This window comes from Passer domesticus, chromosome 1 (genome assembly GCF_036417665.1).
Source record: "Passer domesticus isolate bPasDom1 chromosome 1, bPasDom1.hap1, whole genome shotgun sequence".
Classification (NCBI taxonomy): Eukaryota; Metazoa; Chordata; class Aves; order Passeriformes; family Passeridae; genus Passer; species Passer domesticus.
The window spans coordinates 35,332,364-35,359,300 of record NC_087474.1 but is presented as its reverse complement, the minus strand read 5'-3'; the positions used below and the strand labels follow the sequence as shown (position 1 = coordinate 35,359,300).

At 36.5% G+C, this 26,937-nt stretch overlaps 1 protein-coding gene across 9 annotated transcripts in view; it reads left to right on the top strand.

The window, feature by feature from the left end:
* TBC1D5 (TBC1 domain family member 5) overlaps positions 1–26,937 on the top strand; it is a 311,934-nt gene that overhangs the window by 25,528 nt on the left and 259,469 nt on the right. For 7 of the 9 annotated variants that reach the window (XM_064413964.1, XM_064413959.1, XM_064413950.1 and 4 more), the window contains one exon: positions 1,642–1,703. The exons of the other annotated variants lie outside the window; for them this stretch is intronic. The gene's annotated coding sequence lies outside the window, so the exon portion shown is untranslated. Of the gene's footprint in view, positions 1–1,641; positions 1,704–26,937 lie in introns of those variants that run through there. 9 annotated transcript variants of the gene reach the window in all.

Genomic DNA, 26,937 nt, shown 5'->3' with positions numbered 1-26,937 from the left:
TGAAAAATCAGTGCTACCAGAGGCTCCAAAACTGCAGATGAATGCTCTATGACTAAATGGTTCTTCCAATAGAAGGTCTGATTCCAGAACTTCCGGAGCTGTTGTACATCCCAGTAATCCTCAACATATTTTAAAAGTGAAAGTATAGGCTGCTTTTACAATGTCCCATTGCTTTTAAAAAATAAGCATTTGGGATATATATGATTTTTGGGGGGGCTGGATGGGATTCAGAGATGTGATGTAGGACTGAATTGTCATTTTCAAGGAGAAATCTGTGCACTAAATGAGAATACGTTAATAAAAAAACCAGTCTCATTTGTCCCACTTCAGAAAAACATAGTGTGAGAAGAAAGTGCTTCAGGTTTCTCAAAATATAGAAGTTTTTGTACTGTTGTGTCTTGAGGCTTTCAGTGTTATTAGCTCAAAGGGGAGGTATGCTTTTTCATGATGACTATATTTAGCCAGGAGGAATAGTCCTTTTTAAAGCAAATTGAAATGAGTGTATGAGAGCGTGAAATTATCAGCAGCGCTGGTGCACATTTACATTACTTCTACATACTCTTTTGAATGACCACACAACAGAACAAGTACTTCATTTCCACTGTGTTGATTTTTCTTGACAAAACATGGCAGTCTATCCAAAGGATGGTGTTTAGCCAAGATAAATATAAAATTTATGATTAAGCAAAGTGTTTTCTTATTATAATCCCTAAAGAGAATTTGAGACTTGTTAAATATAACGTGTCCAGGTAGTTTTAAGAGTAAATTATCCTTTATGCTTTTAAATGCTGAAATGCAGCAGCACCATCAGTGATTTGAGATACTGCTTCCAGAAACAGCACTGCACACTGACTTCCTTTGAAACAAGGAGCAAAAACCCATGCATGTATATAAAATATAACTTCAGGTTTGATGTATTCCTTCGTTTTTGTAGTCCATACAGAGATAAAGAATCCATGTCAGTAGCATGGTTTGTAAAACTGTCTTGCTTTTTCCTGTATGTAATGTGTGTTACGGAACAAAGCAAATAAACCTTTTTGACAGAACGGATAAAAGTTGGTAACATGATTACAGTTGTGGCATATTTCTTCAACTGCTATATTTACAGAGTACCACTTTGAAGAAAGCTGTGGTGACTGTCAATATTATTCATTAAAATAAATGGAGACTGAAAATTGATTGAGGAGAAGAGTGGATTTTGACCTTTGTGGTACCAATGTTGGCTTTGGAGTGCAGCATTCTAATTAAATTGTGAATGTACTTAGATAGTGGATATTAAATGATCTCACTCTATTCTTTCAAGGACTATGAACTTCCAAAATCAAGGATAACATTAGATGTCAGCCAAGTATTTTGTCCTTCTCGTGGTTTTTTCTTTACATCTGAATTAGTGCCAGTTTGCACAGATTGTGTGTCAGCTTAAATACAAGAAACAGGCCTCAGTCTGCTTGAACTCATTCCACCAAAGACTTCTAAAAACTTTCGGTAGTCTGCAAACTGTAATGGTTGTTTCACATTAAGTTGCTTTGTAGAATTATAAAACAGCTTTTCTTGTGCTTTCAAATAAAATGTTGTCATCTGCTAATGAATGAGATACCATCTGTAATAATTAAGGTTATTCTACTTGTTTTTCCCCTGCAGCAAAACTTCTGAAGGTTTACAGAAGACAATAAGAGAACCACCAAGAAGGCTATTGCAGTGTTGTAAGTACTGCACCTAGGAAAAAAAAAGAAACATGTGAATTAAGAATGTTGTAAAGAGATTTTCATTTTTTGGGGGGAAAAATGAGCTACATAAAGGGATTACATGTAAAATACAGAGCAGGATGTATTGTAGCAATCATGTTAATAATTTACAAGGGAAAAACTGCACTCTTGTAAAATCTAAAATTGTATCCTTGTGCAGTGTAATCTGGAATTCACCAATAGCAGTGAAAAATATTTCTCTATCCACCAAAGATTGATCTAGTTTATATACATTTGTTTATTTAAAACTATCAGAATTTAGAAAATCATTGTAGTTTTGTAGGTTTGTCATTTGTTTTAGTGACTTATTGTTTAGGTTATTTTGCAGAATTATTTATTTGCTGATTTATTTATGTATTTCATTATTTATTTATTTGATTATTTAGTAAATTATTTATCTGATGAATTATTAATACATCTTCATGACATGCTTTAAATTATTTATAACTTAATTTTGAGTTTATTGCTTTTCGACGCTGCATTGTTACTGACTAGTTTTGATTTTTTTTTCTTAGTTCTTGAAAATTAAAGTACTAGCTCTAAGGCAAAAGTATATTCTTTGCAGAATCCATAGATGGTTTTCAGTGAAGTAATTTACCATGTAGATACTAATTTTGTTTAGTTTTATATTCCTTAATACCACTTTTTTCCCTACTTAGTTTTAGCTTCTATGATTTCTTAGGTGTGTCAAGATCAAATGAGTGACCTTTAAGGGGCAAAGATAAATGTCTACTTTAAACTGTGTAGAAATAGAGTAGTTTTATTTCTCCTTAATAAGTATTCTTTAATTATTCTTCAAGTTAACATATATTTTTGTCCCAGTAAAATGAATGTTTTTAAAATGAGGCTTTTGATGTTTGAACTAATGCATTTAACTTTTAATAAGAAAATAAAATATTCACATTAGTAACCCATATGGAGAATTCTTTTGCAGTGGCAAGGTTTTAAATACATGGGGAGGAATGGTGGCATCTTTAGATGATACATGCAGAAGGAGATACATGTTGAGGGAAAGGAGGTGGTTAGTAAGGGGGTTTTTTTTCTCCCAGTATTTTTTGAATGTGTAGGAATTTATAAGCTCTTCAAATTTAACATGCCTGTGTTATTGTACAGAAACTACTTTCAGGTTCTGTGATCACAAAGAATAATTTCTAGAGCACAACATAGTGTGAAACGTGTTTTCGTGTTCCTTTCCTTTGCCAATCAGAAAGGTATGAAATACCATTTTCACTCCATAGAGGCTTAAGTGACTGTATAAGGGCAGTGTAAGGGGCCAATTTCAGGTGTGGACACCACCTCAGCAGAGTTTAAAACTGATGCCTGGGATCAGAATTTAACTTGGAGTCAATTCTGACTGATGGGCTCTTCAGGGCCAGTGAGCCACTTTGTTCCTGAAGTTGCCTATTTATTTGGCCTCAGTTCCCAGCGAGTACCTCAGGCAGTCTGAAAGCACCTTGCAGGACTGACAGCCCTGTTTCAGAGCTGTAAAGAATAGGGCAAAGCAGCAGTTCCTCTGCAGAAGTGCCGTGTGCATAATGTGGCCTTTATTCTATGTTTAGTGCTTGAAATGAATTACTATATACTTTAAAGTTTTAACACAGCGTGGAAAGGCTGCATTGTACATTTCAAGTTTCAATGCTGTTGAAATACAGTAGAAATGGCCTCTGTAGACAGGTTTCACTATAGAACTTAAATTATGCATGTGTATATCCAAATTCCTTATTTTGAAATATTGAATGTATGAATATTTAATTTGTATCTTGCTTTAGTATCTTCATATGCTTGCCTTAAAGGAAGCTGTTTCCTTTGATTTATATACATGGATAAAAATGTGTGTACAGTATGTATCAATAGTTTTTCTCTCTGTGGTGTTAGATGAACAGCTTTAGATAATGATAGCTACTGATTTTTATTCTGCAGCTTGCTACCATTGTATAAAACGTAAATTTGCCGTATTTGTTCTATTAATCTTACTTGAATTTCAAATTCATTTGCTTTCCAGAAATATTTTCTTAATTACATGCGTTAAGAAAAGTCAAGTATGTTGCAGATCTTAATGATGCAGTATTTTTGGTCTGTGCACAGTAACAAAGCTCTGAATATTATTATTTGGGGCAGAGTTCCAATCTGAAATTTACATTTCTCCTTATTTGAATGTTTTCACTGAAGCTGAGAACTCCAAGGGAGTTCCTCAACATATCCTAGTTTATGCGATATGCTCTCTGAAATTTAGTACCCTCTTATTTCCTTTTGTAAATGAGGTCTTATTGTTGAATAAGACCTATTACAAGGAGCTACAAAGGTAAGTGCTGTCAGTGCATTCTGCCACCAGTTTCTTGAAGTATGAAACACCCCCTGAAAGACGTGCTACTACTGTTATGGGGTAATATAACGCAGCTTATGTGTTGGCACTGAGAGTAGCTACTTCATAATGATGACAAGTGAAAGTACAGCCAAAGGTCACATTAAACAAGAGATTTCTTTCACACCTCATCCATTTTCTGGATGTAGTATGAAAATAGCTTTGTTCCCTATACTTAAGTATTTTTAACAAGGAAGTTATCTTGAAGTAATTTTTTATGCCGTTTATATTACTTTGTTCATGTTTTAAGAGATAGACTGGAATTCTAGCATGCTAAATTGATGCTACAAAAATGTTTGAAATTAGCTTAAATTTTGGGTGTAGTTATACAACACAAAGTATGATGACTATTTCATCTCACTACATTTTTTAGTTTGCAGATTTGCTTAAATACATAGCTTTAAGTTCTAGAAAAGGAGCTATTGTTGTGTGCTGTGGTTGAACCCAGCTGGCAACCAAGTACTTGGTAGCCCCTCACTAACTTCCCCTCTCTGCCATGATGGGATGAAGAGTAGGATTTGAAAATAATAAAACCCATGAGATATTGAAATAAAAAGTAAGAGAAAGTAAAATATAATAATAATAGCTATGAGAAGAGAGAAAACAGAGAGGAGGAATAAAAACCAAGAATTACAATTTAAAAAAAAAATTGCTCACCACCTGCTGACTGTCCCCCAGTTTGTGTCTGTCCTTGAGCAGTGATTGCCTTCTTCTGGTCAACTCCCCCCAGTTTATACACTGGCCATGATGTTCTGTGTTATGGAATATCCCTTTGGTTACTTTGGATCAGCTGTTCTGACTGTGCTGCCTTCCAACTTTTTGTGCACTTCCACACTGGCAGAACATGAGACATTGAAAAGTCCTTTGACTTGGACTGAGCACTGTTTAACAACAACAAAACCATCAGTGTGTTACCAACGTTGTTGTCATCCTAAATCCTAAAAACAGCTCTGTACCATCTTCCGAGGAAGAAAATGAACTCTATTGCAACCAAAACCACTGTGGTATTTATACTCATGTTGCATGACCATGGGTTTATTCTTTTTTATATCTTTTAAAAAGAAAGATACTTCTTTTTTTTCTGAATTGGAGTCTGTTCAGAAATAGGAAAAGAGTCAACCTGGCTATGTTGACAGTTTCTTAGCTCTGCTTTGATGAGATCCTACCAGTATTGTTAAAGAATCATTTCTGCTGAAATGATGAACCAGGGTGCTAAAATAAGGCAACATTTTAGAAAAAAATGATTAGTAAGTATTAGATAATGAACATGAAGCTGACTTGTTTCACAGAGAGTATTGAACAGTTAGGAGATACTGGTTGGGAAGCCTAAATCTGGTATATTATTGGTAGGTATATTTCTGTTCTAATCTAACTCCATAGAAATTGCAGAAGCCATATTAAGCTCTTCTTCAATTTGTTTCATACAGATAAAAGAATTTGCATCTCATGACTCACATATTTCCTGTTGTATCTTTAATACAGCCATTTTTAGTATTTTTCTTGTTCCTCTATTGGTATGCTTAGAGAGTCTGTGTGTAGGAGCTTGTTATTTCACCCATGAGGCAAGGAGGAGTTCAAATCAATAGCAGTGTGTTGTTGACACTAAATGATGTTTCTTCTTGCCACAATAAGACTTGATTTTGTCATCCTAATGATGCTAGCTTGCTTCACAGAATAGGGATCAGCACTCTCTCAAATCAAACTTTACAAGTTTAAAAAGAAGGAAATACTAGAAAAATAATCCACTATTTGTGACCAAACATATGCGTTGGCTTTGTAAAATGAATATTCACGTTCTGTTTCATTTTATAGGGTAGCTGCTTTGCGAGGCATTTTGGAAGTCTGTATTAAGGGATATAGGATTGATCACAGCTGACTGATGAAAGTCTCATTTTTTTAAAAAGATGTTACAGATATAATTTAAAATACAAGTTCCCATGAAATATGGATCTTAGTAAGACCTTGGCTAAAAAAACCTAACAAAACAAGAAGCCTCAAGCTAGTAGAAATTCTTTGTGTTTCACAGAAAATCTTTGCAGCACTGCCTAGAAAGAGAATGTCTGCAAGAGGGAATAGGTGCAATCAGCAAGACATTACCAGGCCTAGTCCATGATTGCACTCTACAGCATGTCCAAAAGGAAAAAGCAGCTATTCCTGACTCAAACTAAGGATCACTCAGAGAGGTTGCAGCTATAGCAAGATGAGGATTTCTGAGAAATATTGTAACCATAGTAAGCAATATTATGATGGTAGGAATTTCCAGGCTTAATGTTGGTAGAAACCTTGGGTTATAAAAAGCACAGGGTCTTTTGTGTGGGACATCTGAAAGCAATCACAGAGTTGAATCATTCTATTATATTATCAAAATATCTACCTACTTACAACAATATTTGTGCATTTATTTACATAGTTTTCACGGTAGGAAAGATGTTACCTTTTTATCTGAAAGAACTTTAAAAGGTATGTCTGCATGATTAAACATTCACATTGTAAATTGTTCTGTTTGCAATGTTATCATTGTTTTGTATTTTTATGCAAAACATGGCTTCTCAGATGTTCACAATGTAAACTGCAATCTAATATTTTTTGATTCTACCATATCTTCCCTTCTCACTTCTTCTATAGGATATTCATAAAGTCACTTGACATAAACTGTCCATATATTCTGGTGTATTTCTGGGAGAGGAAATGCCTCCTCTTTTGCAAGCAGTGAAATAAATCCTTGTGAGAACTACAGTAGCTAGTTATATTTCAGTCATGGTAGTGAATATTATATAAACCTTAAGCAATATTTAGTGGGGAATTTTTTATTTATGTTAACTTTAGGGAATGGGTAACACCTAAGAGATGACTAGCAACTTGAGAAACATACCTTTTTGAGTTTATCATCCTCAAATCCCAAATGTTTTTGCTGATTCTTATTGAAATATATCTCATTCTTATTGAAATATATTTTAATGAATTTGGTGATGTCTAGATAAGGAGCACTTTGCAAGTTGGTCTATATTGACAAGACGCATCTACTGTGGATGCAACTTACTAGCAGTGTGGTAGTAGTCAGAGTATTGTAGTCTTGTTCATTCTGTCTGCAGTGCGGAGAGAAGCTAAAAATCAGTTTTTCTAGTGTAACTGCCCCTTATTTGCATGAAGTTAGCATGCTTGTAGACTACCTTGTCCTGCCATAAGTAGGTATAATATCTTACCATAGGCATTAAGATGCCTACCAGAAAGAGCCTCTAACATCTTACTGGCAATACAGTGAAGAGTTAAGAAGTTGAGTGAAGAGGGCAATGCCCTGTGTGGTGACTTCACCGAAGTAGGTTTTTCCTTTCAGCTGGTATTCTGATCTTGTAACCATTCAAGTATTACTTATGACAAGTAGCATTGAAGATGATGAATATATTCTCTACAGCATTATATTTAGTAAACATTAATTTTAGGCTATTTCTTTATCCCAGGCACTTGCATTTGACATATGGTTATAGCTGGATTTAACATTCCTTATTGAGAGGATAAGCAAACATTAAAAACATCCTTTGAGTAGTTACACAACCAGCAAAAATATTAAGTGTGAAGAGATTTATTATTCTTTCTTTCTTGATTGTTGTTTATATTGATTCTCACGTCTCTGTGTGTCAGAGTATGTGTGTATTTCGTACCATGTTTCAGTTGACCAGAATTTCAAAAGACCCAAGGCATCTGGGACAGTCCCATTTAAATATATTTATCTCAATTTTAACATTTCATACAAAAGGTTTTAGATTAGTACTGCAAAACCTAACTTCTGTATAGTAAGCTTTGGCATGAAATTCATATGATTTAAACTTTTCCATTCACTTTTTTACTTTTTTCTGTTTCTGTACAGTTCATTTCCTATACAGTTTGTTTTTGTTTCTCTGCTAGGAAACTCCTTGCCCTGGTGTATTCCAAGATATATTTTTTGAGTTGGTTCAAAAGATAATTTTCTTAACATTTTCTTTCACAATTTCTGAACAGTTTTGTTTCCCTTGCTGTGCCTGCTTGTTCTTAATAAATACCTGTACTACCTGGGAGTGAATAACTTGAAATTAAGAAGTTTATTTTGGTAACAACATCAAAAAAATTAAATCTTTTGTTTCTCTTTAATCACTTAAAAAAAAAGTGCCATTCTTAAAACTCTTTCTTAGAGAGAGCCTTTATTGTATGCACGTGCATGCTATACATTCTTGGAACAATTAGTAAAACTACAGGCACATCTGAAGGCATATTCTGCATTTTTAGTGAAACATATTTTGAATAACTAGCTGATCTATGGAGTAGAGTTGTCCATTGATTCTAAAGATATTTTTTTCTGTGCTCAGACAAATCAAGATGGTAATCATTTATAATTTCTTGCCTTCATGAAAAGGAGTGATGAATAATATGATTGGAAGGAATGCATGAGTCATGAAATGGTGAGCTGGGCAATCATGGAAAAATTCACTTTAAAAATTCCCTTTTGCTTACCAGTATCTGTAATGTGAGTTCAGTTTTCTGTATCATAATCCAGAAATTACAATGGTAGAGGTTTTAATAAAAGACTTGGGTGGATCAACAACTGCCCTAAGTTGAATTGAACATTGCTTGGTGGGTTATAAAAAGGAATTTTTTAACTCTCAGCTAGCAGTGATTGTGGATACAGTGATCAGAGGACACTCCCTCTTCTTACCCCTGTTTGAATGTGAAAATAAAATGTCTTAAAATATACTGCAGTTGATATGGAGTGAATATAGATGGTCTTCAAAGTATCTGCACTATTATGAAACAGCTTTTAAAAGAGCTGTTAAAATATTGATAACTTGGTAGGGCACTTGAAAAACTCTTTCTTATATTTTAGAGGAAAATCTGTGCAGCCAGTCCACATTTGAACATTTTTTATGAGATATACACAAAAGTATTGTTGCTAAATAAATGGTTCAATTTGTCATAGCTCTACCGAAAAAAAAAATAAAAATCCATCTTGTTTTCAGTTTTTCTCCTATACTAAAATCATCAAGGAGGTGTTGAATAATTGCAGAGCAGAATCAAGCACCAACTCTTGAGTCCTGGGCAAGACTCACATAACCAGCTGTTGTTCTCCCTGCAGTGACCTGGGCTAGGCAGCCTAGCATCTGCCTCTGTTTTCTTTTCAGTGACCCAAGCCAGATTTCTTCAAAGTCTATTGCTGATATTTTCCCTACAGTCATTCATGCTAATTTCTTTTACAGGCTACAGCTGTTTTTGAAAGATCTTTTCCCTTTTTCTTTTCTGACTTCTTTCTGTAAATTTAAGGCAGTGATTTTTTAAAATTACTGGGTAGTCTTGACCATAGGACTGTTCTGGTTGTCTTGCCTTAACATATATGTCAGAACTGTAGAAAAAGCGTAAATTAGATTTACTTTCCAAAGGAAGGCTCAGTCTGGTCCTTACAGAAAAAGAATCCTGATAGTGAACTGAGTTCATTACAGTCATTTAACTTGAGAGAATCAAGGTGAATGTGTTGGTGGTGGCTTGGGACAGAGCAGAGCTCAGAAAAATTCAGAAGCAAAAAGGTAGATATTTTGCTCTGTGAACCAACACTATGGAAAGAGTGTGTGGCAAAATGCTCTAAATGAGAAGAAAAGGCTGTTAATGATATAAAACTGTTAATTGTGGGATTAAGCTGACCTCAGGAAGGCAATATTGCTAAACAGCTAAATGCATGCAAACCAATAAAGTGTAAGTTTGCAATTTTGGAGGAGATGCAGCTCAGCTTTTGCAGTTGTTGCTGGTGGAAATTACAGAAAACCTTTTAAAAGGACTAATTTTTTAAAAAGTAAAAGAACCCAAAAGATTTGTGGTTTTCTTGTTTCTTTGTTAGTTTTATTTCCTGCAAGGCATTCAAATCTTAAAGTGGATTCTTAAAGTAGGAACCAGACGTTCCTGGTTCTTTGCACATTTATTTTATGAGAGATTGTGCACCTTGCTTTCAGTTTGCAAAATATAAATTACTTTGGCAACTTCACTTTATGTGGGCAAGTGAATTAAAAAAACACTCTTGTGACCGAGTGACTGAATTTTGCTTTCACTGAAAATGCAAATAATATGGATAACATGAGCATTTTATCCTTTCTAGATCAATATTAAATGCTTTTTCAGCTACCTTTGTTCTGGGACAGATTGGTTAGTTATTGTTTGAATAAATACTACTCTGCAGTCTAAACTGAAGCATAATGATGATGACTCTTTGGGAGAACCACTTCATGTACTGAAGAAGGTAGCCCTTTTTAAGCTCCTTTCCCTAGCCATGTGTTTTCACCACTTTTATGCAGTCTGCTGCTTGTGCATACAGGAATTCTTTTGCTATGTTAATGTTAAACTTTATTAATTTTTTTATCTTACTACCGTAGTGCTAGTTCAAGAAAGAAGTGAAAAAAAGACAGTTGAAGGGGGTAGGAGGCAGTCATGAAGCAATACTCAGACCCAGTTCTTAGTAGTGGTGATAACAATACTCCTGCCAGATTAATGGAATGCACTGCTATTAATTGCTTACTGTCTCTTTAAATTTCTGTCTGTATTTTACAACAGCAGGAGTGCAAATTATGTGTTTTACTACTTTTAACTCCAATTTACTCATTTCTACTGTTGTTGATCTTCTTCAGAAAGTAGAACATTGTTTTAAAAACTTCTAGACACTAGAAAAAATAATGCAGAAAAAAAGCCTGTATTGGTGGAAAGAATTAGTTGTTTGGCTCAATAAGATAGGGTTTTTCTTAAGTTAGTTCCCTGTGATGCATTGTTTCTTCAGTGTTCCAAAGCTGTCTTAAGGTAAAAATGTATGTGTAATTTATAAGGCTTAGTTGACATCCTGTGTACAGGAATTCAAATTTTATCTTGCCTTTTTCTCATATGCACCTCTATTAGTTCTTCCATCTTGTAAATCTTTGGTTTTCAACATTTACTCAAATTTTTCCCTACAAAACATTTCTTTCCAGTTCTGCTGTTCTGGTACAAACATGAATGAATGTTCAAACCCTCTGTTTTCAAAACTCATGTCAAATAAATATTTTTATGTGATTATTTCATTAAGATCATACTATCAAGTACAGTGTTTTGTTCACACGATGCTTTCAGAGCCTTAAAAAAAAAACAGCAGAAAAATAATGTGTTTGACAATATTTGAAAATGTGTATATATATTTTTAATGCTAGTGTTGTATACAAATAACTTGAGCAAAACCTTTTATCCTTTCTTGTAAATCAAATTACAGATTCATATAATATTTAAGGTCAGAAGACTCCATTAGAGATCATCTAGTGCAGCCTCTTATATCTGTGCAGGGTCAGTTAGAGCAGGCTCTTAAGGAGGTTATCTCTTTGGATTTTGAATATATGCAAAGCTGGAGCCTTCACAACTGTTCTGGACAACCTGTTCAGTCTTTGATTATCTTATAAGTAAAAGAATTTCTTTGTATTTTTAAATTAGTTTCCTTGTATTCGTATCCATTAACTTTAGTCTGTTGACGGGTTGCCACTTAAATGAAATTGGCTCAATTTTCTACATTCGTTCCCATCAGAAATGTCTAGAAATAGATAAAAGCCCCTGAGCATTCTCCTCTATGGGCTAAACAGTCCCAGCTCTCTCAATATTTGCTCGTATTTCATATGCTTCAAACCCTTAATCACCTTTCAGACCTGCTGCTGGGTGCACTGCAGTAAGTCCATGTCTTTCTTATACTGAGGAGCCCAAAGCCGTATTGAGCACTCCAGAAGGATATCACCAGTGCTGTCTAAAGAGGAAGAATCACCTCCCTTGACTTTGCAGTAAAACTAGATTGCCTGGGTTCTTCTCTGCAAAGATCTGCAGATCCTTGGCTGTTAGCCTGTAGCGTGGCATGTGGTGTAATTCTTTTTGCTGATTTATGTGAAGCTGACCAGCTTGTAAATCCATGGATCATCATTTGTGCTATTCTTCAACAGAAGAATAGAGTGGTGGTGTTTTGTTTGCTCTGGTCCTTGGGACCCTGCTGTGATCTCTACGCCCCTTCACATATGACTTCACCCCAGTTTGTGTGTCTCTGCTTCCATCTCCTGCATGATTTGTTTTTGTGTTTGAGTTCTGTCAGCTGCTGCTTGTTCAGCTATTTAGGTCTTCTACCACATTTCCTCATTTTCATGGTTTTTGGCATGTACTTTTCTTAAGGTTGAAGGAGGACATCCCTGACAATTAGGTTTTCCTGGACCCTTCCCTCTATAACCATCTGCCATGTGATTCTTCCAAGCAGATCCCTGAACAGGTCAGAGTCTCCTCTACTGAAGTCTGGGCTTATGATCCTGCTTTTTTCTTTCTTACCTCCTCTCAGGGTGCAGAATTCCACCATCTTGTGCTAACTGCAGCTAAGGTTGTCTCCAGCTTCTATATCCTTAATCTGTTATTCCTTGTGTGTTAAGTATGGGATCCAACAGAAAGTCTTCCCCTCCACAGCTGCTTAATTATTTGTGTCATGAACTTGTGGTCCACACACTTCAGAAAACCTCTGGATTGCTTGCTTCATGCTGTGTTGTTCCATTAACTGGTCATGGTTAAACTGCACAAAGGAAGACCAGGTCCTGCAGATGTGATGGGAGTTGTAGGGAGCGTTACCCAAGGAACTGTTCCATTGAGATTTGATTGGTAAAGGTAAGAAAAAATAGTGCCTTTTCAAAAGGGAGAAAGGGAGAATATATGGAGTAAGTTAAAAGAATAATTACTTGCTAAGTTCATATTAGGAATTTATCTGATTAGGTGGAAAGGATTTGGGGATTTATTTTTTACCCAAATACTGTATATGAAGCAAAAGATTAGTGAATATTTCGCTAAATAGCTCAGAAAATTGCAACTAAATATTTTGCATTTCCTCATGCATTATTAACATTGCTTCTGTGAAAACATGATCATCCTCACTATTTCTTTTTGACAGCAAATTCCACAAAAATTTCTGCTAACAGATTATTAAATACATGGAAGGAAGACTGGAGAAGGAAGGGGTTGCATAGTAGGATTATCATAAGCCCTGTGATGCAAGGTTTCATTTTCTGATATTCAGTCTTTTTCAGCCTTCAGTTACATTTTTAAAATATATTGTTGTTAGAACTACAACTGAATTTTAATGGTATATCTTTTTCTTTCTGAAATTTTTCAAATTGAACAGTTAAAGCATGTTAGAGACCTCGTGTTTGAGCGTATTTGAGCTTTGGAAGTCGCAATGTTCTAGTTTTCTTACATTGTTCTCAAGTAGATAGTGCACCCATAATCTTAATAATTTAAGAACAGCAAACACACAGCTGAAGTGCATTCCATTTATTCAGATAAGAGGCGTTACTTGTTCCATATGGTTGTGTCTACCAACCTGTTAACTAAAACGTGATTAGAAGTTGAGTTGCATTCTCTCATGCTGCCTTTGTTATGCTGATTATGATAGTATGTTGCTCCCGAAGTCTGGGCATTTCTTTACGTAGAGAGCGATTTTTCACTACACAATTACTATGTCTTTTATTTGTTGTATGAAGTAGCAAAATGAAGTGGTTTGTGTGATGCTTGTTTGTGCAGAATGCAGAAAAGATCATAGCATATGCTGGTTTTGTTATATACTTATGGCTGTCTTACTTCATGGATGGGCTGGATATCTCTCAATATGTGGACAGCATGAATGAGGCCTTCTTCTACCACGAAATTAACCTTTTTTACTCAAATCACAGAATGAGCCAGTCTGCAGGCGACCACATCTGGTCATCTGGTCTAATCTTCCTGCTCCAATAGGGTCATCCTAGGGCACATGGCACATCCAAATGGTTCTTGAATATCTCCAGTGAGGGAGACTACACAACCTCTGTGTTCCAGTGCCTGGTCACTCACACAGTAAAGTTCTTCCTCATGTTCAAGTGGAACTTCCTGTGCATCAGTTTCTGCCCATTGCCTCTCTGTCCTATTGCTCGGCACCAGTGAACAGAGCCTGGCTCCATCCTCTTGATGCCCTCTTTTCAGATACTTATATACTTCAGATACTTATATATTAAAGAGGTCTGCTCTCAGTCATCTCTTCTTGAGGCTGAACAGGCCCAACTCTCTCATCCTTTCCTTTCCTTATTAGAGAAATGCTCCAGTCCCTTAATCATCTTTGTCACCTTCTACTGGACCCGTCTCAGGAGCTCCATGTCTTTTTTTTTTTTTTTTTACTGAGACGAACCCAGAGCTGGACACGGCCCTCCAGGTATGTCCTCACCAGGGCTGAGTAGAGGGACAGGATCACTTCCCTTGCTCTGCTGACAGTTCTTTTTCTGATACACATCACGATTCCCTTGGCCTTCTTGGGCAAACTGCTGCCTCATGGACAGCTTGCTCTCCTCCAGGGCTTCCAGGTCCTCCTCTGCAGAGCTGTTTCCAAAGGTTGACCCACAGCCTGTGCTGTTGCATGGGGTTATTCCTCCCTGGGTATAGGAACCTACATTTGCCTTTCTTGAGTTTTAGCAGATTCTTCCCATCTCTCCAGCCTGTTTAGGTCCTTCCGAAGGGTTGCACAGCTCTCTGGAGTATTGGCCACTTCTCCCAGCTTTGTGTCATCAGTGATCATCTGCTTCTTCATCCAAGTCACTGATGAACAAGTTAAACAATAGTGGGGCCAGTATTGAACCTTGGGGAGCACCAGTAGTGACAGACTGAACTCTGTGCCACTGATTACAGCCCTCTGGTTCAGCCAGTTCTCAATCCACCCCACTGTTGGCTCATCCAGTCCACTCTTCCTGAGTTTGCCCATGAGGATATTGTGAGAGACAGAGTTGAAAGCCTTGCTGAGGTCAAAGTGGACCATACTCCCTGCTCTCCCCTCACCCACCCAGGTATTTGTTTCATTACAGAAAGCAGTCAGGTTGGTCAAGCATGATTCACTGATTTACCTTCAGTAAATCCACACTGACTACTCCTGATGACTTCTTGTCATCCATGTGGGTAGAGATGGCCTCCAGAATGAGGTGCTCCATCACTTTCCCACGGATTGAGGTAAGGCTGACTGACCAGTAGTTGCCTGGGTCCTCCTTCCTGCCCTTTTTGAAGACCAGGGTGACATTTGCTTTCTTCCAGCCTTCAGGCACCTCTCCTGATGGTCATGACATTTCAGAGATGACCATGAGCAGCCTAGCTGTGGTGTTCTCTAGCTCTCTTGGCACTTCTGGATGCATCCCATCAGGACCATTGGACTTGTAGATGTCAGATTTACCTAGTTGTTCTCTAATCCAGTCCTCCTTGACCAATGGAAAGCCTTCCTTCCCACATTCCTTTACCCTGGTCTCTTGGGTCAGAGATTCCTGTGGTCTGCTCTTGTCAGTGAAACCAAGGCTGCCCCCAACATTCCCATCACCAATAAGGCATTCCCTGTTAGTATAAGGCTGAGCAGCCAGCACACCATTCTTTGTGGGATGCTCTACTACCTGTCTCACACAGTTTTCTTTAGCGTTTTCCCAGAAACCTCCTGGACTGTTAGTGCTTTACTCTGTTCCTTCTCCAGCACACCTCAGGGTAGTTTAAGACCCCCAAAGAACCAGTACATTTGAGGCTGCCTCTAGAAGGCTTCGTTCACTTCCTTGTCCTGATCAGGTCCATCCACAGCAGTGTCACCTGTGCTAGTCTGCCCTTTTTTATCTTAGCCTATAAACTCTCAACTCACTTATCATCCATCCAAGACAGAGCTGAATGCATTCCATGTGTTGTCTCACATAGAGGGCAACTTCACCACAGCACCTTCCTGGTCTGTGTTTCCTAAACAGCATTTAGTCCATCAGGACACCATTCCAGCCAGGAGCTCTCCTACCACATCGCTGGAATCACATTGAGACCAAAGCCCTGTGATTGCACACAGGTCTCTTATTTTTCCATTTTGTTTCCCATACTGCTTGCATTGCTTTACAGCACTATCTATAAAGTATTTGATAGTTTCAATATCCTAGTGGGGGTGAAAAGCGAGACCCCCTTGTCCTGTGTTGTGGTCGTGGCTTTGGATTCTTGTACTCACTGGTGGGTATCCTCTCTTAAGCCTCCTTTTTCTACATAGGTGGTTGCTATAGGTTTTCCTTCTCATAGGTTTTTCTCTTCACAATTGTCAAGCCTGGCTATGTCTCTCTTCAAATCTAGTTTAAAGCTTTTTCAGTGAACCCTGCTGACTCCTTAGCTAAATTCTGAGCTAGTGTCGTACTCCCCTATGTACTGTCACTTCCTATGTAATCTCAATTTTTTTTATCTATTTCAGTCATTGAGGATGATCTCTATGTGTGGAAAGAAAAACAGACTTTACAGAAAAATAGACCTGAATGTCTGAGCTATGGTAATAATTTTTTTGCTTGAAAATGAGACTTTTACACATTGCTGGTTTAACTGGGCTGACCAGCTGAGTTATCTGAATATTAAAACTAAAAATAAAACAAAAGTAGCCTCCTTCAAAACAAGGGGGGAAAGGGGCGATTTTTGAATTTTTTTTGTAAAATATTTCTAAGTTGATATAATTGACTTTCTTTGATGAAGCCCCTGGGAGTAAACTTTTTGGGTTTGGGTTGTGTATTTGTTTTCTTTTCCCCCAAACCTTTCTTACAATTAATTCAATGTCTCAAAGGTTAGGTCAACATCTAGGGGTAGTTCAGATACTGGATTTTAACCTTAGCTTAGGTCAAAAGATTACCAGGTACTTAATAGCTTGCATGGGTTTTTACAGATATTGTAAAGCTCTCCTTAGCATTTTCCTAAATAAAATTCTCTGTCACGTGTTTCAGTCTTGGAAATGTGTTGTTTAGGGTTCCTATTCAGAAATGTACTCAACAGGATTCATAACTTTGGCTTACCTTTCATACCTTGTAAGTTGCTGTGTTTTTTGTGGTAGTGGACAGAAAATGGTTTATGATAGCTTAGGCTGAAATGCAGCTCTGGAGAATCTTGGAGGTTGAGCCTATGCTTTCTGCCAAAACGATAATGATGGATGCACTGTTGATTTGTATACCTTCAGAAAGTGTTGCCGTGGGAATCAGGAGATGACAAGTTCAATCCTTAACTCACCACCACATACGCTCTGTGGCCCCTCTCTGCCTCACTTCCTTTTGATAAAGTGGAAATGACAGATTTACTGAATGGTAAATACATATAAAACTGAGTGTTTCTTTCTTCTTCCTCAAGGTTTTGTCAGAATGTACAAATAGCTGTGATGAAAAAAAGTGAGGAAAGGAAACTAGATTGATGGAGGTGAAAAATCACACCAAGAGTGACAGAGGAAATCTGTGAACCTATGCCTTAGGTGAGGATGTTTTGTCAAAACTGACATTTGCCAACATGATACTTCTTTTGGGATAAATACAAATATGAATTTACCCAGTACTTGCTTAGGAACATTTCTTTAAAGCAGGTTATTGGCTATAGATAGACCCAGAACTGATAAGAGCATGAGGAAATGCAGTTCGTTTCTTATATGCTGAAAACCCTGTATGAGATTTTCTTGTACACTTTGTGTTCTTCTAGAGGCAGCAAAGATTTCAGACTTTATAATTGCGTATATTAAAGCTGATTTATTCTCCTCCTTGGGTTTGATCCTTCTCACCCCATTTTTTAATCTCGGACAATTTTTTATTTAACCTTTGAAGAATGTCTACTTAAAACAGTACTAAATCATTTTTGTGTGAGAGAGGTCATTTTGAGAGTCTGCGATCATATCAATAGCTATAATTGCATTTTAATCAGAAAAAGATCAAATATTGAATAATTTTTCTTGCCAGAATTACTTCAGCCTCTGATTAGCCTATTATTTTCTGTGACCAGCTGTCACTTCCAAACACTTTTGCCTAAGAGTATGAGCAGACTCCACAGATTTTTTATGGTGGGGCTTTTTTGGTTTGAGTTTGTTTGGTTTTTTATGAGTCTGTAAAGAGACCTGTAGAGAAGTAAAACTTCATTGTGTACTTGCATTCAGGACTCTTTATTAAGGGAATTGATGTCCAAATCCATTTTTCTCCAAGTCAAAAAGTCCTTGAACTTGTTCAAGAAAGATGCCATAACTAGTTGGCATCAAAAATTAGATGACAAAACGGCTTCCTGGATCTGTTCATTTACAGGACCCATGTCTGTACTCTATAAGGAACAGACAGCTTACTTTGTAATTTTTTTTTATTTGTCAACAGTAAATGCTTTTTTATAAATCTCGATAACTGACTGCAATGGCAAATGACTTTTGACTTAATGATTTGATGCTGGGTTCAAGTGTATTTTTGTCTTTGGTAGGCTTCCCAGAGTACTTTCCCTGTCTACTGAGACCTAAGGTTTTTTAAGGTGTTTTTGGCCCAGCTAGCGAGGAAGCATAGATACCAATACCTAGCCTGTGATTTAGTTTCTCCAACTTCTGCTTTATTTACAGTATTGCATTTTTAAAAGTATTTTGGTTTGTTTTAGAACGTCGCCTGTCAGAGTGACGAAATTACTCAGCCTTTATAACAGTGTCATTCTCTTGAAAATTTTGGGAGGTTGACTTCAGCTTGTGCATGGTTGGTTGCAGAAGATTTTGTGTTTTAAATGAAGAAAGGAAATATCCTGCTACAGAGTAAAATTTGGAGTGCAGATTTTACAGTCTTACTAAAAAGGACAATTGGGATTTGAGAAATACATAGGATAATTGCTTTCAAATAAATGATTGTAAATTTCCTATGTTTGTGAAAATTTTTTGTTTTGGTAAAAACAATGTGAAAACATATTTTTATGTCAGCTATTTTGGACTGGTAGTTCATACTGTACTTTCCTCTGTATTGAGATTAATGTTGAGGAAAAGGGTAAGGCATTTTTGTTATGGCCAATTTATTTTATTTCAGACTGTATTATCACTTGGTGAAAGCCCTATTGATTAGCCTTCATAGCTTTACAGAGCTTTTCTTCTAAGCACTTAAAAGTTTGAGTTGTCTCAGTCCCATAGGACAGAAAGAAAGCTGTTAGTACCATGAAATCTTCTTCTGTATGTTTCCAGCAGCTTGAAGCCTCTTGGAATGCAGAATATTAGCACATTAATGTCATTAACCCCTTTAGTACAAAATGGTTTTGGAAGCAAAAATATTTTTGTATCTTCAAAGTCTAGGTTGTTTCTTCTATGTCAGTACAGTTTCTTAAAGCTGAAAAATGTGTTGCTGTGCAACAAACAGATGCTGCTCTAACAATGCAATACATTATGTACCAAAAATGATCTTGGTTTTAATCATAGATGCTGATTTAATGAGAGAAGACTATCTTACATCAAAAATGGATTTAGGGTGTGATTTTGTTTTCTCTGTGTTTTCTCTACATAATTAATAGGAATATGGTACCTTATATATTCTCTTTTAAATTTGAAAACGTACTTTGGTTTTATGCCATTTTATACTCCTGTTTTCTAATTCTGCCTTGTATAGTACTCTTTTTTTAATTCCTTTTTTTGTGATATGAACACAAGGGCATTAGTAAATCTTGTATCTTTAGTGTATTTCCTCAGAAAGTATTGCCTTTTTACAGAATCATTACGTTCACGTTTAATCCTTTCATTTTGCACACTTCTCCTTTTTCTTTTATTTTCTAAATGTTTCCTTTCCAGTGTTTTCATCCTGCATTTACCTTGTGGGACATATAAGATGTTTGTCTGTAAGTAATGTTTATGGATCAGAAAAACAATGCTCATCAATATCTTCAGACACTATCAGTACTTTATATCTTGAGAACACGCCTGACCCCCTGGGAGCATTTCATTGTTGACATCTCGTCAGTTTAGCTTTCATTTTATTCTGCAGATATTTTGTAACTTAACTTTAGTTGCTAGCTCTAATCCCTTCTATCATCAATACAAATTTTGATTGACAATTTTACTTTTAGATAAAGTCAGATAATACTATACTTGGGGGGGAAAAAGTCTTCATATTGTGTTTTTAATTCCACTGAACCCAGCAGAGTTAAATGTAGTTTGGATGCACAGGGAAGAATTAATGATTGGAAGATACAGAGTTGGTAAATTATTTATTCTGGCCCTGAGGAAGCTGAAAAGCTGAGTGAAAGACTAATAAATCATTTGTGGTAGTGCTGGTTGTCACTTCCAATTATTTTAGACGGTTTTGTGATAAACTGCAGCACCTGCTAGATATCCCTGCACCATCCCTTGATGCTTGCAGTGCAGCTTGTTCAGTCGATTATCAAAGGCAAATTTGTCTAAAGTTTCCTCAGGTTGGAAAGAGAATTACTTTTCTCAGTCACCCCTTCCCCCATTTGTTAAGTTCCTTTTTCATTGCATGCATGTAATAGGCAAAATCAATGATATATGTAGAATTTTATTGACATAATGTACATTCAGGTATGGTTGATGAAACCACTGAGGAACAGGATGAGGGGTGATGTGTCTGTGAGTGTAAATGTACCTTTGAAAAGCTTGCTTGCTTTCATCTTTCTGAATAGCAGTTGTTTCTAAGGTATGAAAACTAGTGTTTGTCCTCTGGTTTTGAGGATTATATTGCAGCTGGTGCTGAAGTTGCAGAGGAGACAAACTTGAATATCAGTCGACTTTGTCACTTGTTAAACTTTTCTACTGCTTTTATCCAAAAGGTCTTATTATAAAATCATGATTACATGTACAGATCATACATGATCTGTATGCATGCAACATTTGCATTAATAGATTAAGGCAGAGAAAAGTAGTTGAAGGACTGGAGAAAAGATTTAGAAAGAACACTGGAGTGATTTTTAAGAAGGGAAAGAAGCAAAATGTTGGAAAGATTAAGGCTGTTGTTAGAGAAAAACTGAACATGAGATAAAAGGTGAAGAAATAAAGAACTGAGATGGGTTAGTGGAAGGCAGCTGTGTCTTTATACCACTTCACTGAGAATAAAACTGTTAGTCATCATCTCATATAGCTGCAGTCTGGATACTGTTTACTCTGAGACAGAAGAAACAGGTCTACCCTGAAAATATTTGTCTTTCCAACCTGAGAAGGTGATAAAATATAATGCCATTCTAGATGCATTCTAGATTGTCATCTCAGAAAAGAAAAAGAGTTTCAGAAAGTTGAGCTCAAAGTTTACATTGTGTGTTATCTGAGGGAAGGAGGGAGCTCCTGATTGTTCAAGTACTTAACATGTTCTATTTCTGCTCATCTTAGGGAAAGAACTACAAAAGCTATAAAATTGCATTTATATTAAAATAAACTAGAGTGCAAAGTAGTCAGCTTAAAGCTGTTGAGATTCTCTTTCATGTCTCTGTTACTGGTGAACAAATGTATCTTACCACATAGTGCTGGAAGACGTGCTTGTAGATGTTGGGTGCTGTAAGTTTTCAGTATCTTCTCAATTATCTTCCTAACCTCATCCATCCATATAACACTGAATTCTGAATATTCAGGGTCAATACAACCTACAGCTGCAATCCTTGGAAGGTAAACAATTCAAGTTTTTAATATTGATTTCTGTTTTTCCATTAGTGGGTCCCAACTTAGAATTTCAAGTGAAATCTTTGTCATAGGAAGTTACAGTATTTTGACACAGATAGTTAGTTCAAGAAAAATCAGAGAAGTGACCATGCTGACTAAAATAAAAATTAAAAGGGCTTTTTTTTCTTATTTTAAGTCTTGTTCAGACGAACTTGTTTTTTCATTGTGCTTCTGTAGGTCAGGAAGGAATCAGATGAAAAATTCAAGCGCAGTCACGTTGTTTCCCCAGATGACTTCAATACAGAGAGAGATCTGCAGAATTTCAGCTCTAGATCTGTGAACTTTAGGAGAGCTCCATGAACACATCGGTTCAAATTTCAGCGAGTAGAATCTAGGTGCCAGAAAAACATACAAAGCTCTGTCAAGGGGTACTTGCTGTCCATGGGGGCAGGATTTTCTACTTTTTCCTGGAAGGTTATTTTATTGTATCAGTGTCTGTTACTTGCAGCCAATGATGACAGTATAGAAATGCAGGCTGTAGGAGCTGTTCTATATTATTATGATTGTATTATTATTTGGGAGTATTTCTGTAAGTATAGTATATCTGATAGTAACAGAAAATCAGTGGAATTATTCCTGCAGCAATGGTTGAATCAACCATTTATTCATTATTTGAACATAAAGACTTACATGGACATTAATCATCAATTTTTTTACTTTCTTAATGTTACCAAGGAAAGGTTGTGTCTGTAGTAAATTTGGATTTTTAAAAAATATATTTTTACTGTAGTAGTTTTGTATTTATTGCTAAACACAATCAGTACATTTCTGCATTTTTAAAGTAGTTACATTTACAAAGATATTTGCATATTGTTTACTTGTACAAAATCAATGTTTTGTAAATTTTGCATGAAAATGAAAGCCCAATTAATTTATTTTTAGGACTTTTCAAATTCCTCTTCAGTTCACACTGAGTTAAGTGCACAAAGATTGTGATATGTTGGGGTTTTAACATTCATGTTAAAATGGGTAGGACAAAAAATGCATTTTGAAATTAAAATGGATTTTTTAAATGAGATATTTATAATAAACTGAACTGGTAACTCTGCTTTAAAAAAGGTGAATTTTATTGTCAGGAAATTGTTTTTTTCTGTTTTAAAATAGAACAAGTCTTTCTGCTTCTCCTGTTGTTTTACAGCATTCATCTCCAATAAAATTAATTTGGGAAGTATTCCCCAGTATTCAGTCCTTTTTTTTTCTTTGCTATTGAAAATAGTGATAAACTATAGAGCTACTAAGCCTCTCGTCCTTTACAGGGTATTTACTGGAAACTATTTTAAGAGTTGTGATAGGAGTATATCTGGAAGAAGATTCCAAAAATTGCTAGCCTTGATTCAAGCATGGGAAGTCAACATACCTAATGTACTGAAATTCTTTGTTATGTTTCTGCCTTAAGATGTAGGAAGACTGCAGTGTCTGCATTGCAATCAGCCGTTCAAACCAATTTTGGCTAACAAGCTACAGACACACAGAAAATAGAACTGAAGGAGGAAAAAAAAGATACAACCTTTTATCTTCTACATTAGACCAGTTTTCAAATCCATCATCTCTGTCATTTAAAGCAGGTATCCAGAAAGCACAGTCAAGGTATTTGACAATGAGAAGTTGTTCATGTGTGAAGATGATTGTCAGCTTTTTAGTGTTTGCTTCACCTGGAACAACGGTGAGAAGTACACGTTATACTAAGAGGGGTAAAGCTCTGTTAGTAATAGCAGGGAAGGCAGTAGGAGTGGCGGCTGTTGGCAGACAGATCTGGTACTGTGGTGGACTAGGTAGGATCTTGCCTCTCTGCTGAGGTGCAATGATCACCTCACCCATTGTAGTGTTTGGTGATGCTTCAGCTGTGCTGTGTTCTGTCAGTCTACTTCAAGGGAATAAGTATTAACAAAAGAGAATTTTATTTTGTGCTACAGGTTTAAAAAAGTCTTGATGTGTAGAACAGTAACAATAAGAAAAGCACTTTGGACTTACAGTTGGTTATGGTGGTTGCTGCCTGGTAGGAATGTTTGTTTTGAGTTCTTGGACCAACCTCCAAGAAAGTCTTGTCCTTCTGTGGAAGAGTTTTGTCTTTCTAATCACAGCAAATTTTCTTCCCCATGGAACTCTGGGTAGTTATTTAACTGAAGTCAAGCAAGTACACAGAAGAGAGAGCTCAAACGCAGAATTTTATGTCTTGATCCTGAAATATGCTGCCAGCTGAGTGATGATGAAGATATGAATAATTGAGTAACTTTTAGTCATTGCTAGAATAGAGTAGAGTTTTCCAGCTAACAGAAGCGGTGATAAGTGTTTTTTCTGCAGATGCTGCCAAATACCAGGTTAGCATCAACAAAGAATGTAAGTGTTGCTAAGCTGCAGAGTAGATTGGTGAACTGTGAACATTATTTAAATTATGTTTTCAGTTGTGGAGTTTTTTGACTGTCCCTTATCTATCTCTTCACCGGATTACATTAGCCAGTTGTTTGTCCGTGAGGTGGTTTTGTCCAGCTACTTCAAGGTTGTGGCAGAACAGGCAGTTAGAGTGGTGCATTGGAACCCTGCTAATCCTATGCCTGTATCACTTAGCAAGTCTCAAAACAGCTGCATGTAGCACTCGAGAAGGCGCAGAAAAAGAAATGATGCTTCAGAAATTTCACAGGCAAGGAGCTAGTGGGAATTGTTCAGAGTTTTCTGCCAGAATTATGCAGATCACTCTACTTGAGTAACCAGGACTCGTGTCACATCTTTTAAAGCAGGTTCATCATAGAGTCCATAGCTGTTGAGGTACACAGAAGAGTAAGAGTGTTTTTGCTTCTTAGAAAGAGATAATTCAGAGATGCTGCTAAGTGTTTTCAGCCCCTTACTTGATCTGAAACTAAATATGCTTGTAGTTGGCCTTTGTCAAGTAATTTCATGACTCGCTTGAGGACAGGTTTTGTGGTACTGAGAAGTAAACTTCTTCTGGTTGTGTTTGCTCACTGTTAGATTGCTGAGTGTTTGAAAGAGGAAGGAAAAATTCTTCTGTTACTGGACTATTTTTGTGCAGAGATATGGAAGTTCATGACTCTGCCATGAGTGTCACAGATAATGAATTATATTTGGAAATCTTTACATTGCAGCCCAGACAGACCTTCATAAAAGAACGTACTCAAGATGGAAAGTGTAGGTGACTACTTGTGAGAATGAGCTAAATAGTTCCTTATTGTTGCAAAAAACCTTATATATATGGCTGGTCTCGTTAGGCTTTTATGTGCTCAACTTTCAGAAGGATAATTCTTAGAGTAACCTTTTGAGACCTGTGCTTCATACTATATCACTGCAGTTTTCTGGTGACCAGGACCTGTGGTATTGGAAAGAATCCCTAGGCTTGTGGTGTGCCCCCGGCCAAGGATTTGAGATGTATGTTTCAGTTATAATCCTTTACTTTCTGCCAATTAACATTTTAACTTTTGGATGCTATTCTATTTGTTAATCTTTCAGAAAACCTGTTAACTAACAGGGAAGCTGGCTGTTGTGATGGCCCACTATGTTCATGTGTGGAGCTGAAATACAGTGGTCATTTCACTGTGGTTTCATCACTGCTGGAGTTTGAGGATGCCTTGGCCCTTTTTAGTGTAGCCAGCAGCCTTCGACACTCTTGTTGACCACTGCCTTAAAAAGCCAGTGTTCTGTCAATGGCGCTGATCAGGTTGCATTGATCTTAATTTTGATATTTTGCTTCTATACTTAAATTTCAGCTAGTCTTTCCTGTTTCTAAATGCTTCCTAAACTGCCTCCATCCTGCTGCATGGTGTTGGCAATAGTTCTCTTGTGCGCTGTTTGCAGAAATAACAACAGAGTCAGACTAAGGACAAAGTTGTATTGTTGCTCCAGATTGTTAATTTTTCTCTCTAAAGATTTAGAAGATTAAATTTCTGATGTGGACATTATTGGATAGTATTTAAACACTAATTAAAGGTACTAAATATAAAATTGTGAATCTTGCTGTTCTTTTTGGAAGCTGGAGTTTACTTCATCACAGAACAGTATAGGCTGCTAACTGAACAGTGGCTGCAGTTGTTTCTCAACTTTGCCCTTACCTGGATATTGTCATTGTCGATATTTTCAGACTTAGCAGCTTACTATTTGACAGTAGAAATCAGGCTGATTAATGTAACTGGGAACTGGAAAAATATAAATATGCTCTTTAACCAAGATGTTCTTGAAAATGTGTGTAATGAGATGTAATTTTTTAAGAGTCTGTATTGCTCTGTATCCACTGTGAATTTATTTGGGGAGAAAGAGATGCAAGATGTGGGCATTTAATTTCTAACTTCTTGTTTATTTGTGTGGTGCATTATTTATTTAAATAGTAAAACAGTAAATTTAAGGTGTGTGGCATATTTTTTCTGTCTTTAACATGTTTTTTACTGTCTTTGTATCAGCACTACCATTTACTGAATTATGCTTTGAAATGATGCATCTGTTTTGTAAAATTGGGTTGAAATTTGATTTTTGCTTAAATCTAGGAAAACCCCATTAGACTGAATATTTGTCTGAAGGATTAGGCTTTCACTTTTAGCCATTAGGTCTCACACGTCTCACACTGTTCTTATTTTGACTAAAGCCGGCCACTTCAGGCTGCAGTTCTTTAGCATGCCATGTTGGGAAAATGCTTTATTTCATAGCAAGAACTCTGGAAATTGGGAATGCAAAGATCAGGGCAATTTGAAATGAGTCTTGAATTTTACTCTGTGCTATTCTCAGCCTGCTGATATTTTGAGTATTGCAGCTACTTGAACACTTGTGACTTCTAATGCTACATTCATGCAATGGGAGAGGTGATAGAAAATCATTGTGTCTGGATAGTCTTTGTGATTCATATTACCATAATAATAAGAATTAGAGTTTCCATCCTGACTACAAAAATACAGGTTTGTGAGTACTTAAAAAGTCTGGTTTAAAGATGTGTTAAGCACTTGCTTGTTTTCTGGACTAATAGCTGTATTTTGAAGAGAAAGAGTTTCACATTGCCCAACTTCTGAGTCTGACATTGGTGACTCTGCTAATTGTAATAGAGCTGTGGAACAGTTTCATTCCAGATGGAACTTTAATCTGGCTTCTGATTGAGCTGAGTGTCCTTGTAGAGTCTCTTAGCATCTGCTTTGGAAATGTATATAACATTATTCAAAATTTGTACCAAATTAAACCACCCTAAGGCTATAATTCAATTTTTCTTTATTGAGAAATGTATTGTCAACAACTTTATGCCATAGAGTAAAATCTGCGCTAGATCTATTATTTTTTTGGCTATTAACTGGTCATTTAGATTGCTGTGATTGAATTTCCAGGTTCTTCAAGTTTACCTTCTCAATTGTAAGCTTACACTAAGGAATCAACAAATA